This window comes from Girardinichthys multiradiatus, chromosome 21 (genome assembly GCF_021462225.1).
Source record: "Girardinichthys multiradiatus isolate DD_20200921_A chromosome 21, DD_fGirMul_XY1, whole genome shotgun sequence".
NCBI lineage: Eukaryota > Metazoa > Chordata > Actinopteri > Cyprinodontiformes > Goodeidae > Girardinichthys > Girardinichthys multiradiatus.
The window spans coordinates 41,963,578-41,979,728 of NC_061813.1; positions in this window are offsets into that span (position 1 = coordinate 41,963,578).

A 16,151-nucleotide genomic window follows, 5' to 3' on the forward strand; every position below is an offset into this window, starting at 1 on the left:
AGCACTGGACTGTTGCTCAGTGGTCCAAAGTACTTTTTTCGGATGAAAGCAAATTCTGCATGTCATTCGGAAATCAAGGTGCCAGAGTCTGGAGGAAGACTGGGGAGAAGGAAATGCCAAAATGCCAGAAGTCCAGTGTCAAGTACCCACAGTCAGTGATGGTCTGGGGTGCCGTGTCAGCTGCTGGTGTTGGTCCACTGTGTTTTATCAAGGGCAGGGTCAATGCAGCTAGCTATCAGGAGATTTTGGAGCACTTCATGCTTCCATCTGCTGAAAAGCTTTATGGAGATGAAGATTTCATTTTTCAGCATGACCTGGCACCTGCTCACAGTGCCAAAACCACTGGTAAATGGTTTACTGACCATGGTATCACTGTGCTCAATTGGCCTGCCAACTCTCCTGACCTGAACCCCATACAGAATCTGTGGGATATTGTGAAGAGAACGTTGAGAGACTCAAGACCCAACACTCTGGATGAGCTAAAGGCCGCTATCGAAGCATCCTGGGCCTCCATAAGACCTTAGTGCCACAGGCTGATTGCCTCCATGCCACGCCGCATATAAGCAGTCATTTCTGCAAAAGGATTCCCGACCAAGTATTGAGTGCATAACTGTACATGATTATTTGAAGGTTGACGTTTTTTGTATTAAAAACACTTTTCTTTTATTGGTCGGATGAAATATGCTAATTTTGTGAGATAGGAATTTTGGGTTTTCATGAGCTGTATGCCAAAATCATCTGTATTAAGACAATAAAAGACCTGAAATATTTCAGTTAGTGTGCAATGAATCTAAAATATATGAATGTTAAATTTTCATCATTACATTATAGAAAATAATTAACTTTATCACAATATGCTAATTTTTTGAGAAGGACCTGTATATAGTAAAGAGAATTGGCCCAAGTACTGAACCCTGTGGTACTCCACAATTAACCCTGGAGTTTAAAGATGATTTATCATTTACATGAACAAACTGGAATCTGTCAGACAGATAAGATTTATACCAGCCTAGCGCTGTTCCCCTGATCCCTACAGCATATTCCAGCCTTTCTAAGAGAATATTATGGTCGACTGGATCAAATGCAGCACTGAGATCTAACAGAACCAGAACAGATACAAGTCCATTATCTGAGGCCATAAGAATATCATTAGTGACTTTCAGCAGAGCTGTTTCAGTGCTATGATGAGCTCTGAAACCTGACTGAAACTCTTCAAACAGGTCATTGCTGTATAAATGTTCACACATTTGATTAGCAACTATTTTCTCAAGAATTTTAGATAAGAATGGAAGATTGGATATAGTTCTGTAATTTATCAAGTCATCTCGATCAATCGAAGGTTTCTTAAGTAAAAGTTTAATTACAGCTACCTTAAAAGCCTGTGGTTCTGATCCATTTACTAAAGATAGATTAATCATATCTAAAATGGGGCTGGTAATCAGAGGGAACACTTCCTTAAATAATTTGGTTGGGATTGGGTCTAACATACAAGTTGAATGTTTAGATGAAGCTAATATTTCTGATAACTCAGGAAGCTTCACAGGATCAAAACAGTCCAAACACAAATCAGGTTCTACAGTTATTTCCAATGTTGTCTCACTTGCTGAGGATTAAGTAATCATCTTCCGGAGTATGTCAAAGATTTTATTTTTAATAGAATCAATGTTGGAGGGGAGTTCCTGCCTCAAGTGGAGGAGTTTAAGTATCTCAGGGTCTTGTTCACGAGTGAGGGAAGAATGGAGCAGGAGATCGACAGACGGATCGGTGCGGCTGCCGCAGTAATGGGGGCGCTGTGCCAATCTGTTGTGGTGAAGAGAGAGCTGAGCCAAAAAGCAAAGCTCTCAATTTACTGGTCGGTCTACGTTCCTACCCTCACCTATGGCCATGAACTTTGGGTCATGACCGAAAGAACGAGATCCCGGATACAAGCGGCTGAAATGAGCTTCCTCCGTAGGGTGGCCGGGCGCTCCCTTAGAGATAGGGTGAGGAGCTCGGCCATCCGGGAGGGGCTCGGAGTAGAGTCGCTGCTCCTCCACGTCGAGAGGAGCCAGTTGAGGTGGCTCAGGCATCTATACCGGATGCCTCCAGGATGCCTTCCTCGAGAGGTGTTCCAGGCATGTCCCATTGGGAGGAGGCCCAGGACACGCTGGAGGGAATATGTCTCTCGGCTAGCCTGGGAACGCCTTGGGCTCCCCCCGGAGGAGCTGGAGGAGGTGTCTGGAGAGAGGGACGTCTGGGCGTCTCTGGTGAGTCTGCTGCCCCCGCAACCCGGTCCTGGATAAAGCGGAAGACGACAAGTACGAGTACGAGTACGAGAATCAATTTTATTTAAGAAGAATCCCATAAAGTCATGACTGCTGAGAGCTAAGGGAATGGATGGCTCAACAGAGCTATGACTCTGTGTAAGTTTAGCAACTGTACTAAAGAGAAACCTAGGATTATTCTTGTTCTCTTCTATTAATGATGAGAAATAAGCTGTTCTAGCTTGGTGAAGTGTCTTTTTATACAACAGTAGGCTATTTTTCCAGATTAAGTAGGAATCCTCTAGGTGTGTAGTGCGCCATTTTCTCTCCAATTTTCTAACATTGTGCTTTAAAGTACGCAGCTCTGAATTAAACCAAGGAGCTAGCCTCCTATGAATGATTACCTTCTTTTTCAAGGGGGCTGCATTGTCTAATGCATCACGCAATGATGAAGAAACACTATGAACAAAATAATGAATTTGTGAAGGGGCAGAAACAGAATTATTGCCCTCCACTGTGCTTTTCAGTGATAATGAGGAAATTAAAAGTGGAACAGATTCTTTAAAGGTTGTTACAGCATTGTCTGATAATGATCTACTATAATGAAATTTTCTTTCAGGTGTGGAGTACTCGGTTAAATTAAACTCAAAGGTTATCAAGAAATGGTCAGACAGGACAGAGTTATGAGAGAATATTGTTATGTCTTTACACTCAATGCCATATGTCAGCACAAGGTCCAGAGAATGAAGACAAAGGTGGGTAGGTTTGTTAATGTTTTGAGCAAAGCCAATTGAGTCTAAGATAGCATTAAACGCTATATTTAGGCTATCACGTTCAGCGTCTACATGAATGTTAAAATCCCCCACTATAATAACTTTATCTGTATTTAACACTAAATCAGATAAAAGGTCTGAAAACTGATCTAAAAATTGAGAGTAAGGGCCTGGTGGACAGTACAAAACAACAAACAGAAGAGGTTTTAGTGCTTTGCAATTTGGATGAGGAAAACTAAGGATTAAATATTCAAAAGAGTTGTAGCTATTGATTGGTCTGGGACTAATCAATAAATCCGACTAAAAGATGGTTGCTACTCCTCCCCCTCGCCCAGTAATTCGAGGAATGTGAAAATTTAAATAATTAGTAGGAGTTGACTCATTTATAGTAACATAATCCTCTTGCTGCAGCCAGGTTTCTGTGAGGCAAAATAAATCAATCTGATTGTCACAAATCAGGTCACTAACTAGCAATGTCTTTGAAGAGAGAGATCTTATGTTCAGTAAGCCACATTTAATTGTTGTATTTTTCTTTTTGGTCTGAGTTGTGTTTATTTTTATGAGATTTTCCTGATTTCCTCCTTTTAGATTATTTTTTAATCTATTCAATTTTGGCCGTGGACGAGACACTGTCTTAATAGGGTAATGGGTGGGTAGCAGTACAGAAGCTGCAGAGAGGAGTGTTGAACTACGACCCTGCTTCCTGGTCTGAACCCTGGGTTGTCAGAGTTTTGGAGAACTAATAAATTCGGCCAGATTCCTAGAAAGAAGAGCTGCTCCATCCAAAGTGGGATGGATGCCGTCTCTCCGGATCAGACCAGGTTTTCCCCAAAATATTCGCCAATTATTAACCCACATCGTTTTCTGGAAACCACCTAGACCTAGCATGCGGCTAAACATGTCGTCACTGGTCAGATCGGGGAAGTTACCAGAGAAAATGACGGAGTCCGACATTGTGTTGTGACCTACAGCCATGGATTTCAACATTAAACTCCGGTACGAACATTTCTGGAACTTTCAAAATAAATGGCATTTAACTGACTTCCAGCACATCTCCGAAAGGGGAAGGGGGGGTAGCAGAGGACTTCCCATGATGCCACTGCCCGCATAAGACCCCCACCTTTCCACAAGTCTTTCTCTTCCACGCCGATGACCATCGGGATAGGAGGGAAACACAGCGCGCTGATGTCTTTTGCTGGCAAAAAGACATGAATTCAACTGGATCCAAGGAAGCCATACGATCATCGATCATATGCAAAGTTAAGTAGAATGAAATACTGTCTGTGTATCCGGTATTTTCATTCATGAACGGGGAAATTAAGGTGTAAGAGTTGCTTACCTTTTCTCTTCGAAGCCCCTGCAGAAGCTAAACTGTGTCGCAGAGAAATCCCAGTAGAGAAGCTGTTTCTACAAGCCGAGTCTGAAGGAAGGACAACGGCCTGCATCACCGTGTCCACGGTAACGGAACAGCTGGTTGATGGACAGAACGAGCAGTCTTTCAAGCTACAGCTCCGGAGGTCAGGTTAGCTGAAAGCTCACCCTTTTGTTCAGAGCGAACACACCTCCAACACCCAGCGGAGCTACCGAGCCAACCGCTTGTTGACTGTGGATACCTTCTTCAAACTTCGCCCTTGGACAACATTTCCTCACCACGGTCAGAGGTTAGGTTTGGGCAGATTAACAGATAGGTTTAGGGTGAAATGATCTAAACGTTTTCATGTTATGAAGTTTGGTTTTGTGAAACTCCGCTATCTTGGTGCTGGCATGCTATCTGTAGCACACATGCCGGTCTGTGTTCTTTGTATGTTTTAAGGTTGGATAAGCTTTATTTAAAGGGTGGTTTTAAACAGAACATCGCTCATAACGCGCCGTCCACGCTTATGCATTTTAACCCTTTTATTAACCCTGGTATTTTAAAGGTGTTGATTCTGGTGCTGAGCTATCCGCTTCTTTGTTAGCTTAACAGCTAACCGGTAGAGAACATGTGCTACTAAAGAGTATTCAACAGAAAGGTTGTTGGTTTTCAAGCTAGTGAATAATCATCCCTGAACATCATTTACTAAATCTGATAACTAAGTAAACACCATTAAGCCCATTTCTCCAGAAAGATTTGGCTCTTTTCCAAAATACTCAATAATATTTCTTCAAATATTATTTCAATAAATAAAGGCAGCTAATTAAACACCGTTGAGAATTAGTCATCCAGAAGGTTGATTTTATTCAGCAGATCATTATTTAAAACATTATTTTATTAAAATAATATTTTATCTGATCTTACATTGTGAATGGTTGTCTAAACGTTTGCTGATTATTACCTAAGTTAGCTTCAAGACTAACTTAACTTAATTTCCAGATTCTTCAAGATAATCCTTGGTTCTCAAACATAAACATTGCATGGTAATGTTGCATCACTCTTTTTGGTCATAATTATCAATCATCTTTAATCAACTTGTTTATATTGTACATAGTCCATTAGTCTTCATTATTCTTTAATTCTGCTTGGTAGTTTAGTTGGATTGTTTTAGCAAAGTAAAGAGTTTGTTGATTGAAATATGTTTGACTTTGAGTTGACTTATTTTTGTTAATAAATTCTTGTATTTTAAGAAATTGTGTGAATTTATTCCATATATGTGCAGAGTTTATGCTGTTCAATAATGTCAGAGCTCGTCTCACACCTTTCTATTTTGTTCTAATACCATCGCCTTAATGGGGCTGGTATTCACAGGACAACCCTTAACAAACCCAAATATTATTTGATAAAATATTAATATTAATATTAAATATTAAATAATATTCTCAGATTCATAGTTACAACAATTGTTTTGGCAAACTTACACACCGAAGCAACACTAACTTTGGTGACCTCCGATTGACGTAACCGGGTGTCATTACCGCCAGCGTGAATAACAATATTACTGTATTTATGCTGATCCTTAGCCAGCAGTTTCAGGTAGGATTTAATGTCGCCCGTTCTGGCCCCTGGCAGACATTTGACTATGGTCGCTGGTGTCTCTAGTGCCACGTTTCTGACTATGGAGCTGCCAATTACCAGAGTTGGCTTCTCAGCGGGTGTGTCGCTGAGCGGGGAAAATCTGTTAGAAACGCAGACGGGCTGGTGGTGACCTGTGGGCTGGGATCTAGGACTATGCTTTACTATACTTTATACGTACTGTCACCCAGCCGACAATGTTCTCTGTCCTGACCACACCCACCCTAAAACCCAACAATTTGAGATGTTCCCGGGGTTCCTCTTCTAACACACTATGCAGTCCTTCTCCACAGCCTCTGTGAATCCTTTCCATGGAAGTCTTGTTGCTTCTGCCTCTACAGAAGCTGCAATGCTTTTTGCCAGTTGCTTCAGGAGTCCCCTGAGCCAAACAAGCTCTGAAGACCTTTCTTCAGCTTGGTAGCTTCCATCACCATTGGTGATCACAACAGGTCCCCTGGTCCCACAACCTTTCATGTCTCTAGGAGGACACCTGAATGGCTTTCTGGGAGAGATCTGCCTTGAAGACGGTTACTTCAGGGATTCAGGAACCAACAAGAAGCTTCTAACCTGGGAGTGAGCTTGAGTTGAGGTAAGCAGGTAAACATAAATTACTTTTCCACAGAGGAAGGCAAAAACAAAGAAGTTTAGCGAGGAAATACTTGGGCTTGACTCTTCCAGGGTCAGCTGATCATCAGGCAACATGTGGTTGTCCAACAGCTTCTTAAATCCTTTACAGTCTGCAGTAGGCCAGCCACGCCCTCCAGCAGAGATTCTCTGTTCAGGAAAATAATTCACAAATGCCCACAATTTTACACCCAGACACCAGGATCATGACACAGAGGCAAATGTTACCTTCAGGCTACAGCTCCTGGAAGCCCTGAACATGTCCTCAAGGGCCAGTGTCCTGCAGCCTTCCGATGTGTCCCTGGTCCAACACACCTGAATCAAATAACTGAATTACCTCATCACCATGCAGTCACATTTCAGAGTCCTGCTAATTGCATAATTATTTCATTCAGGTGTGCTGACGCAGAGACACATTTAATGTTACAGGACAGCAGTCTTCGGGGACTGGACTTTGATACCTGGTCCTAATGTCCTAATGCTTGCCTCAGAAGATAAGAGAAACTCTTGAAGATCTTTTGAATGGGGTCTTGGTCAGATGTTCCCAGTTTTCCTTCAAGTCTCATTTTTGGTGTAGCAGGCACGTCCGGCAGCCTCCCCTTCCAGTGGATCCAACTCATTAACTGATGGCGATCCATTGACAGCTCTGCCCCTCTTCTCACCCATCTGTCAAAGGCAAAACGCCACAATTACAAATTACAATTACAAAGTTGATCATTAACCTTTGGCCTGAGGTGGCCTCGTATACTTACAAACTTTCTTTCTTGAAATCAGGCATGCTGTTCCTCCCAATCACACCCATACATGTAGCTCCCTCATTGCCCACACAGGCATTGAAGTCCCCCCGGAGCACAACACATTCCCTAGATGGAACCCCTTCCAGGAAACCATGCAAAGACTCCAAGAAGGTCGAGTAATTTGAGCTGCTGTTTGGTGCATAAGAACAGATAAAAGTCAGAATCTTTCATTTTGGAACTTGAAGCCACAAAGAGGCGGATTATCAGGCAGAACTCCAACACTGAGATGCTCAGCCAGGGGTTGGTGAGTATCCTTGCTCCTTGGTAATTTCCTGGACAGGAGAAAGTCCAGACCCCAAACAGTGTGTAGAGATGAGGCCAGCTACATCCAGTCGGTACTGTTTAACCTCATGCAGTAAATCTGGCTCCTTGCTGGCCAGAGAGCTGACATTCCCAGTCCTAAAAAACCAAACTGTGATACCCGGAATCACCATTGTCAGGTTCAAACAACCTAAAATACTTATAACATCACAAAAAGAAGAGAAAGACTAAGAATTAGTTATTTCACTCACTGCGAGGAGAACGGACAGAGATGTGCTTCCAGTTACAAATCTCCTACCGCTCTGAAAAACATCTGTCAGAAAAGTGGTCAGTCCCATCCTCGTCATCTTCATCATCCTGATGTTTAAATAACAGATAGAGTTGTGTAACTCTGTCTTCCATAGGAGAAATAGCTGTGGTGATGAGACGGTTAAGCAGAGAACGAAGGCAGGGAATACAACAACATCCACACAATGTCAAAATTGCAGCAAACACTGCAAAGGAAATGATTACTGATGATACTAAAATGTTATACTTCCCAAACATATCCAGCCAGGAGTCCCACATCGAGGTGTCTACTCCAGAATACTCCTTCATTTTTCCTTTTAAAGATCTCAAACCTTCTATGGCTTTAGTGAGGCTGCCATCAGCAGCAGTGTTGTTAGGTATGAATGTGCAACATTTTTCTCCAAAAATAGCACAAACTCCTCCTTTTTCAGCTAACAACATGTCCAAAGCAATTCTATTCTGGAATGCCATCAGGGAAGTTGAAGCCAATTGATCATGGACAGTTCAAACCCACTTTGTGTCCAATTTCCTAGTTTTTGAACATTGTAGTGAATAGTTGATCCTGTCTACGTTTTTGTTCATCGTACATCACCAACAGATACTTGATTCAAATCTTGCAGCTACTTGATCAGTTTATCTTCATCTATAGCATCTATGTATGTAGAGTCTCCCTCAGTCTACCAAGCTACTGCTCTGCACTTTCTATCACACCAATCATGTGGATTTAACACTAAATAGTCCATCTGTTACTTCATCTACTAACATAGAATATACTGAAACTGGTAACAATAAAGTAATTAGAGCACAGAGTCCTGTTACTTTTGAAGGTAATCGATCAAACAACCACCACCAAATGTCTCCTCTAGAGACTGGTTTAAAACACTTATTTACTTTTACAATTGTAGTACACCATACTGCAGTGAGATTCCCTAATTTATTACCTCTCTCTGTCATATTTATACATTTATAGTTTCCAGTGGTGACCCGTTTATGGAAAACTGATTTATCCTTATCTGCTGTGGTTACAGGAAAAACAGAATCCCAGTGCTGACACATTTCATTAAATTAGTTTGATTCATTATTTCCATCACACAGAGTTGTGGTATCACAGCTGGAATTATTTATAATAAAACTTGGGACCCAAACACACAACACAATCTCTTTTAGTCATGTTAGCCTCTTGCTCTACCATCAATAATCAGTTATTATTTGTTCCTGATACTCCAGTAACAACCTGGAACTTAGTCATCTGTGGTTAAGTTTCCTAACATAATTTTTACTCTCTTCGCTGTAGCCTTAGGGGAGAGAGTCGTTTCAGTTTTTACTTCACAAACAAAAAGGTCAAAATTTGGGTCTGACCCTGAAACCCAAACCCACAGGAGAAATCCCCAACATTTTCCTCCTGATGTAACGTAGTCGGGAGGACATATTGTTACCTGGATTACATTATCCACTTTATGGAGCTTAAACAACTTCTTTTAATAACTACCATAATCAGTGGTGCCCCACTCTGGTGTCCAATTGTTCCCTTCATCAGCTACCATCACGGACCATGAGGTGTCTCTTCTATCATTAGTTAAGTACCATTTATAACTTCTATAATCCTGTCCTTTCCTTCCTAATTTGGTCAAGCTAATGAGTGGATTAGCACCACAGCTATGGTTTTAGATTTCACGCACACTTGAATACCATAAGTATAAGAAGTTTGTTCAGTGCACATAGTTAGGTTATCTTACCTTCCTTGATTTAACGCTACTTGTTTCATATAACTCATAGCAGATGTTGTTACATTCTAATTTATCTTGATGGGTTTCCAGAAATACCAGAAAAATAAAAATTAATATAAGAAAAAATATATAAATACCCAACAATGGAGAGCATTGTTCATCCATCTAAAAGTCATTTTGGCTGAAATTTTGACTCCTCTAAATGGTTCCAGTGTCTTAATTTTCTTCACTAACTTTCGGGTCTCTCCAGCCTCTAAATGTCTGGGTCCACCCTATTATCAGTCTATAAATCACTTACCCTGGTGGAGCTTTCAACCAAAATGACCTTTTTACAAAGTTAATGTTATGATTCTGGTACGTCTGCTCTACCCTGTCTCCCTGGGTGTAATCAGCAGATTAGATGCACCTGGTGGCTGCTGCAGTGTAGTGCAATCTATGTCATGCCAAGCACCTGTGTCTTCCCTGATATATACTGACTCTGACAAGCAGACGGTGCCAGATTTTTGAAAGCCTTTGTGTGAGTAGATATCCAGCGTTCCTTCCTGTCTGATCATTGTTCTTGACCTTGCCTTGCCTTTTGGATTTATGCCTCTGCCTGCTCCCTGTCGGACTATTTGGATTTTGGTTGTCGACCTTGTTTCCTGCATCTGGTTTATGCCTCTGCCTTCCCTTGCCTGACGCCTCTTGTTCCAATCGTTGACCCTGTTTCTGTCCTTGGATTATTGAGCCTGGAGTCACTTCTTACCTGTGCTGTGGAGATCAAATCAGCATGTGTTACTGGTTTTCCAGTAGACATTACCATGCCTCTATTTTTCCAACACTGAGCAAATGTATGCACTGTTGCAATGCATATTGACTATCAGTATAAATAGTTACTTCTTCATCTGCAAATAGTTTGCAGGCTTTGGTTAGCGCAATTAACTCTGCATCTTGTGCAGAATAATGTGAAGGAAATTGTTTCGCTTTTAACTCTATCTTTCATCACTACAGCATATCCTGTTTGTGTCTTCCCTCTCTCATCTTTTCTGAAGGAACCATCTACATAAACTATTTTACTCTGAGGTTGATCCTACAAATCACTTCTAGTTTTTGCTTCTTTTTCTGCTAATTCTTGACAATAATGTTGAATTTCATCTTCAGGTGTGGGTAACAATGTTGCTGAGTTTAAAGTAGTGCACCTTTCTATAGTTAAATGTGGTTGTCACAGTAAGGTTGACATGCAGGACAAATGTCTGGCAGGTGATAGAAAGGTCATATTTGTTTGCAGTAATAATGCTGAAACTGCATGGGGAACTCTTAAAGTTAAAAGGTGAAACAACACTATTGTAGCACTGACTTCAACTGCCATGGAGGCTGCAATTACAGCTCTCACACAATATAGTTGCACACACGCAACACTATCTAGTTTTGAAAAGAAATAGGCTATTGGTTTCATTTTATCTCCATGTTGTTGAACCAGAACTGAAGTCATAAAATGTCCCTTGCAATCTAGCATCTGAACAAACGGTTTACTATAATCTGGTAATGCTAAAGCAGTACTGGAAACTAGAACTTGTTTTATGTTGGTAAATGCTTCTTCAGCTTCTACACTCCATTTCAGTTCAGACGTCATTTTCAGCTCTTCCTCATACATTAGTTTGTTTAATGGAGCTACTATTTCTGCATAATTTGGCACCCAGTTTCTACAATAATTAGTTAGTCCAAGGAAGGACATCATTTGCTTTTTTGTTACTGGTTTTGGAGCTTGTAATATTTCAGTCTTTCTTTCTTCTACAATTGTGCGTCCCCCTGCGCTAAAATTATGACCTAAGTATTTAACCTCATTTTTACACAACTGAAGTTTCTTTTTACTGACTTCGTGTCCCTCTTCTGCTAAATGTTTTAATAATGCTATTGTGTCATTTTTACTGGTCTCCTCATCAGGAGAGGCTAATAGCACATCATCAACATATAGTAAAACCTGACTACCTCCTGGAGGGTCAAACTTGGCCATACTTGCACTCATTTCCTGAAAGTATATAGTTGGACTTTCACAGTAGCCTTGAGGTAGTCTGGTATAAGTATATCTTTGTCCCTCAAAGGTGAATGCAAACCAGAACTGACTATCTTTATCTATAGGTACAGAGAAAAATGTATTGCTTATATCAACTACAGTAAATATTCTAGCATCTGGTCTTAGGGAATTTAATAATGTATAAGGATCAGGAACACATGGTGCTCTCTGAACAACTGCATTATTAACTGCCTGTAAGTCTTGTACCAAGCGCCATCCTGTTGATGGAGCTTGTTTTTTAACTGGAAAAATGGGGGTGTTTCCTGGTGAGTCCTCGCATTTTATTATCACCCCTGCAGTTATTAAATCCTTTATTACTGGTTTTATTCCTTCACGAGCATCATATTTCAAAGGGTATTATTTATTCTGGGTCTGTATTCTGTTTTTGCTCTGATTTAAACAGGTAACGCTCCTTTTATTAAACCCACATCAGTTGGGTCTTTTGACCATAATTTATCAGGGACTTCATTCAAGAACTGTTCCTTCTGTTCAGTAAGGAATATTTCTCATTGATGCTTTGTATGCAAATGTATCTCTTCCTGTACTGTCACTGTCCAGAATAATGACTTCCTAGTTAATCCTGTGGATGCACTGATTTCTGTATTCATTGATGTTGCAAACCAGTCTGTGGCATCTTTTCCCCTCTGCACTATTCTTCCCATGTCCTGCCACTTGAGTTCTTTATCCTTGAATAAAGACGTGTGGAGGTGTCCAGAGCTTCCTAGTGTCTTCCGCTAACACAACTTCAACAACTGACGTACTCTTCCCATCTGTATAAACATAAGTTACCATGACTTTAGTAGGAGTTACTTTAGTTAATGCTTCTCCATAAGTTTTATCTGGTCCAGGAGTATTTTTATACCACATGGTAATATGTAGATCATCTGGTGTCATCTGATCTTGTAGTCGAGTAATGACATTTCTTCCTTCTGTTAATAAAGCTGTCCCTATGTCTAGGGGTGGCTTATTCAGAACATCCAGTGAATAGTGGTAATAAGGTGGTCCCACTCCTTTTAACACGAAATAATCTCCTTGGCTGAGTTCTGCTTTTCTCTTTACTACAATATGTCCTTCTGAGGTCTTAATTAATGCTAACCCCAGATGTAATAATCCATCTCGTCCCAATAGATTCACCGGACACTCAGGGAACATTAGAATAGATAGCTGACATGACTGTCCATTGGGATCTCTTATCCAAACTGGTTCAGACTCACAGACTCGTGTCAATTTTCCACTAGCTGACCTTACTGTTATTTGCTGATCACTAAATCTGGAATTTGGGATTGTTTCTCTACAGGTTGTCCTGCATGCTCCGGTATCACAAAGAAAAGTTATTGATTTTCCATTCAACAGTAAGGTAACTTCAGGTTTAATGCTTTCTAGGGAGAGAAGGTCCTAGATATTTAGGAGGACATCCTGCCCCTGTGTTTGTGGTTTTTTATTTTTTATCGGTGTCTGAGGTATTTCATTATCCGATGAGCTAACCCCTCCCTCCTACTTCCCCATGTCTAAAGGGATTGCTCAAACCAGCTCTCCATCCAATGGGTCTGGACTTCCCCAAACCTGAAAGATCTTACTAAGCAGGTTTACTGAAAGTTCTGTTTAAGCTGGTGTTGGGAAATGACTCGCCTAGCCTCTGACAGCCTTCATACAAAAGTCTCGCCCTTCTTCAACTGCAGGTCCGGGCGACCGAGTAGCCTATCACAGTCATCCACACTTTCAACATCCACCTTTCAGCATGAAAGGTAATAAAGATCAAATAGTAAAGTTACAGACAAGGAAAAATATAAGATTAAAGGAAAAATATAAGATAAAACTATATACAATTATTCCAACAACCATGCCCAAGAAACTGCACTCGCCTTACGCCTAGCTCCCACTGCATGCAACCTTGATTCTTCTCCCTGCAGGTGGTGAGCTCACATGGAGGTGGCCTCCTGTTGCCTTGTGTGGTTGTGCCTGGCTAAGGCCCTGGAGCCAAGGCTCCACTACCAGACAGGCCTGGCTCCAGGAGGGTACCCTGGACCTTCTATTTTGGGAGAGATTTGCAAAATAATGCAGTCAACTTACATCGAGATCTTTGATTTGCTCTCAGTCTGACCCCTCCCCTGAGGCCAATTTGCCATGGGAGACCATACCAGGGACCACAGGCCTGGACAACATAGTCCCCAGGATCACAGTTAAGTTGGTGTTTCAATTCACCTAATTTATATAACATTTGTCATCTTAAGTGCTTTTATAAAAGAATTTTCAGATCACTATCTCTGATCCACAGAAATAATGACGGAAACCTTGTTTCAGTTTGAAGCAGAACTACCTTTAACTGCATTTAACTGAGAGAATATCAGGGCAGTGAAGGTTTCAGTAAAGAAATATATTTCTCTGTGTTAAACTGAATAAAACTGAATGATTTCTACTTTGATTTGAATGAAATGCATCGGCCTCACATCAAGTACCAGTTACACTGGTATTCGATGTGTCTCAGTGGGAGGGATTTCTGAAGGTCACAAACATAAAATCTGCCATATAAACCAATTCATTCTGCCATAAGACCTTCTGTTGTAATATGATAAGAAAACATTTCTTAATTTATTCACATTATTGTTTAAAATGACATTGATTAATGGAAACATGATGTCAAAATCATAACTTTATTAATCTGTTTCTGATCTTAACCCCATTTAATAACATGAATAACTAGAACTGCAAGCAGTTATGAATGGGTTCCAAGCCCTTCCCAGCAAGTTTGCCCCCAGTATTGAAGAAAAACTTTAAAAATTCCCATTTGAGAGTGAACAGAGCATTTTATGCATATTTTATCAAATCACTATGCATCATAATTTTCAAAATATTCTTCATTAACCATATCCATAACTGCAGTGATATGCATTGTTTAGAATATCCCTAGATGTCATGGTTTTCGACACAAAAATCATAATACGTTGTTTATACAACTCAAGTCAATAATGACCCAAAATTGACAAATAATTAAAAATCAATATTTCATTATAAAATTCCCCAACTATTCTCAGATGACCAGGACTGTAGAAGAAATAATAGTGTTTATTCAAGTGCCTGGATTAATTACCTTTTCAACCAAAAATTGTTAACCTTCATTTCCATAGTACTAAGTGAAATTGAAAAATTCATACAAAATACATATATTTAAAAAAATATCCTAAATACTCTCAGATAACCATATCTATATGTGGAATGATATAGATTGTTCATCATGTCCCTAATTTACAGATTTATAAAAAGAATTGGTAACTATCATTTTGATGATATTAGTAACAATGACCAGAATTAAAAAAATCATGTAAAATCCATAGTGTCAGAAAAAAATCTAAACATTCACCAAGAAGATCTTAAATGTGAAAAATCAACCTGAAGTTTCTCAGCCACCACACTTGAATTTGTTTAATCCAAATTAATTTACAACGCCATTTGGCTTAACAGAACTGGAGATACAGCCACTAACTTTACTATCAAAAATCGTACGATGTAGTGATGCACTTTGAAATAGAAGTTAAGCTAGAGTTGATACTTTTCAGGATTATGCACAGAAGTCATGCTGAAGGTTTAAGCTCTCTAGGTACCACAAGTGATTTTTGGGGAATGTTTTTATGAGCGAAAGTGCAGAGGTACATTGTTGCCCATAAGCTATGCCCACTTTGGCCAATCATTACCATATTGATAACATATTCTGTAGGTGGTATCCTGAAGAAATGTACCAAATTTTCTGAAAATCCATTCAGCCATTCTGGCTATATAAATTTTTCTTGCTTATAGCGCCCCCTAGGTCCCTCTGAAAATGAGTACATATCTTCAGTTTGACCTTATGCACTACTGGTATGAAAATTATTTGTAGATCTTAATCTATTTTCAAGTTGGGCCAAAAAAACTTTTTTTAAAATTCAAAAACGTTTGTTTGCGTATAATTCGCAAAACAAAGAAAATTTTGGAAATCTGTTCCATATCGTTTTATTGGCTATGATCGCAGTCTCACCAGGCCCAGTTTCGCTCTGATTCACTGCGGCCCTAAGGAGGAGTTAACGAAAATAGGTTTTGCATATTATGCAACATGGTTGCTAATTACCATAACTCTACGATTTTTTTTTCAAAGCGCATGATTTAGAATGACTCAAAAAACATCCAGGAATTCAGATGTAGTCTCTGCAAGCAGCGGTTTCAGAGATAATTACCGAAATGCATTTTATGTTATAACAGCGCCATCTATTGGTGAAACTCAAACTTTTTTTTTAATGTTCCTAGGTAGCAAAGTTCTTCATATGATTTGTGATTTCCCTGACAAAATCTTTCAAATTCACTGAGTTCAAAGTTCAAATGTGAGATAGCATATAAGCCATGACCACTTCTTAATCATATCAAAGGT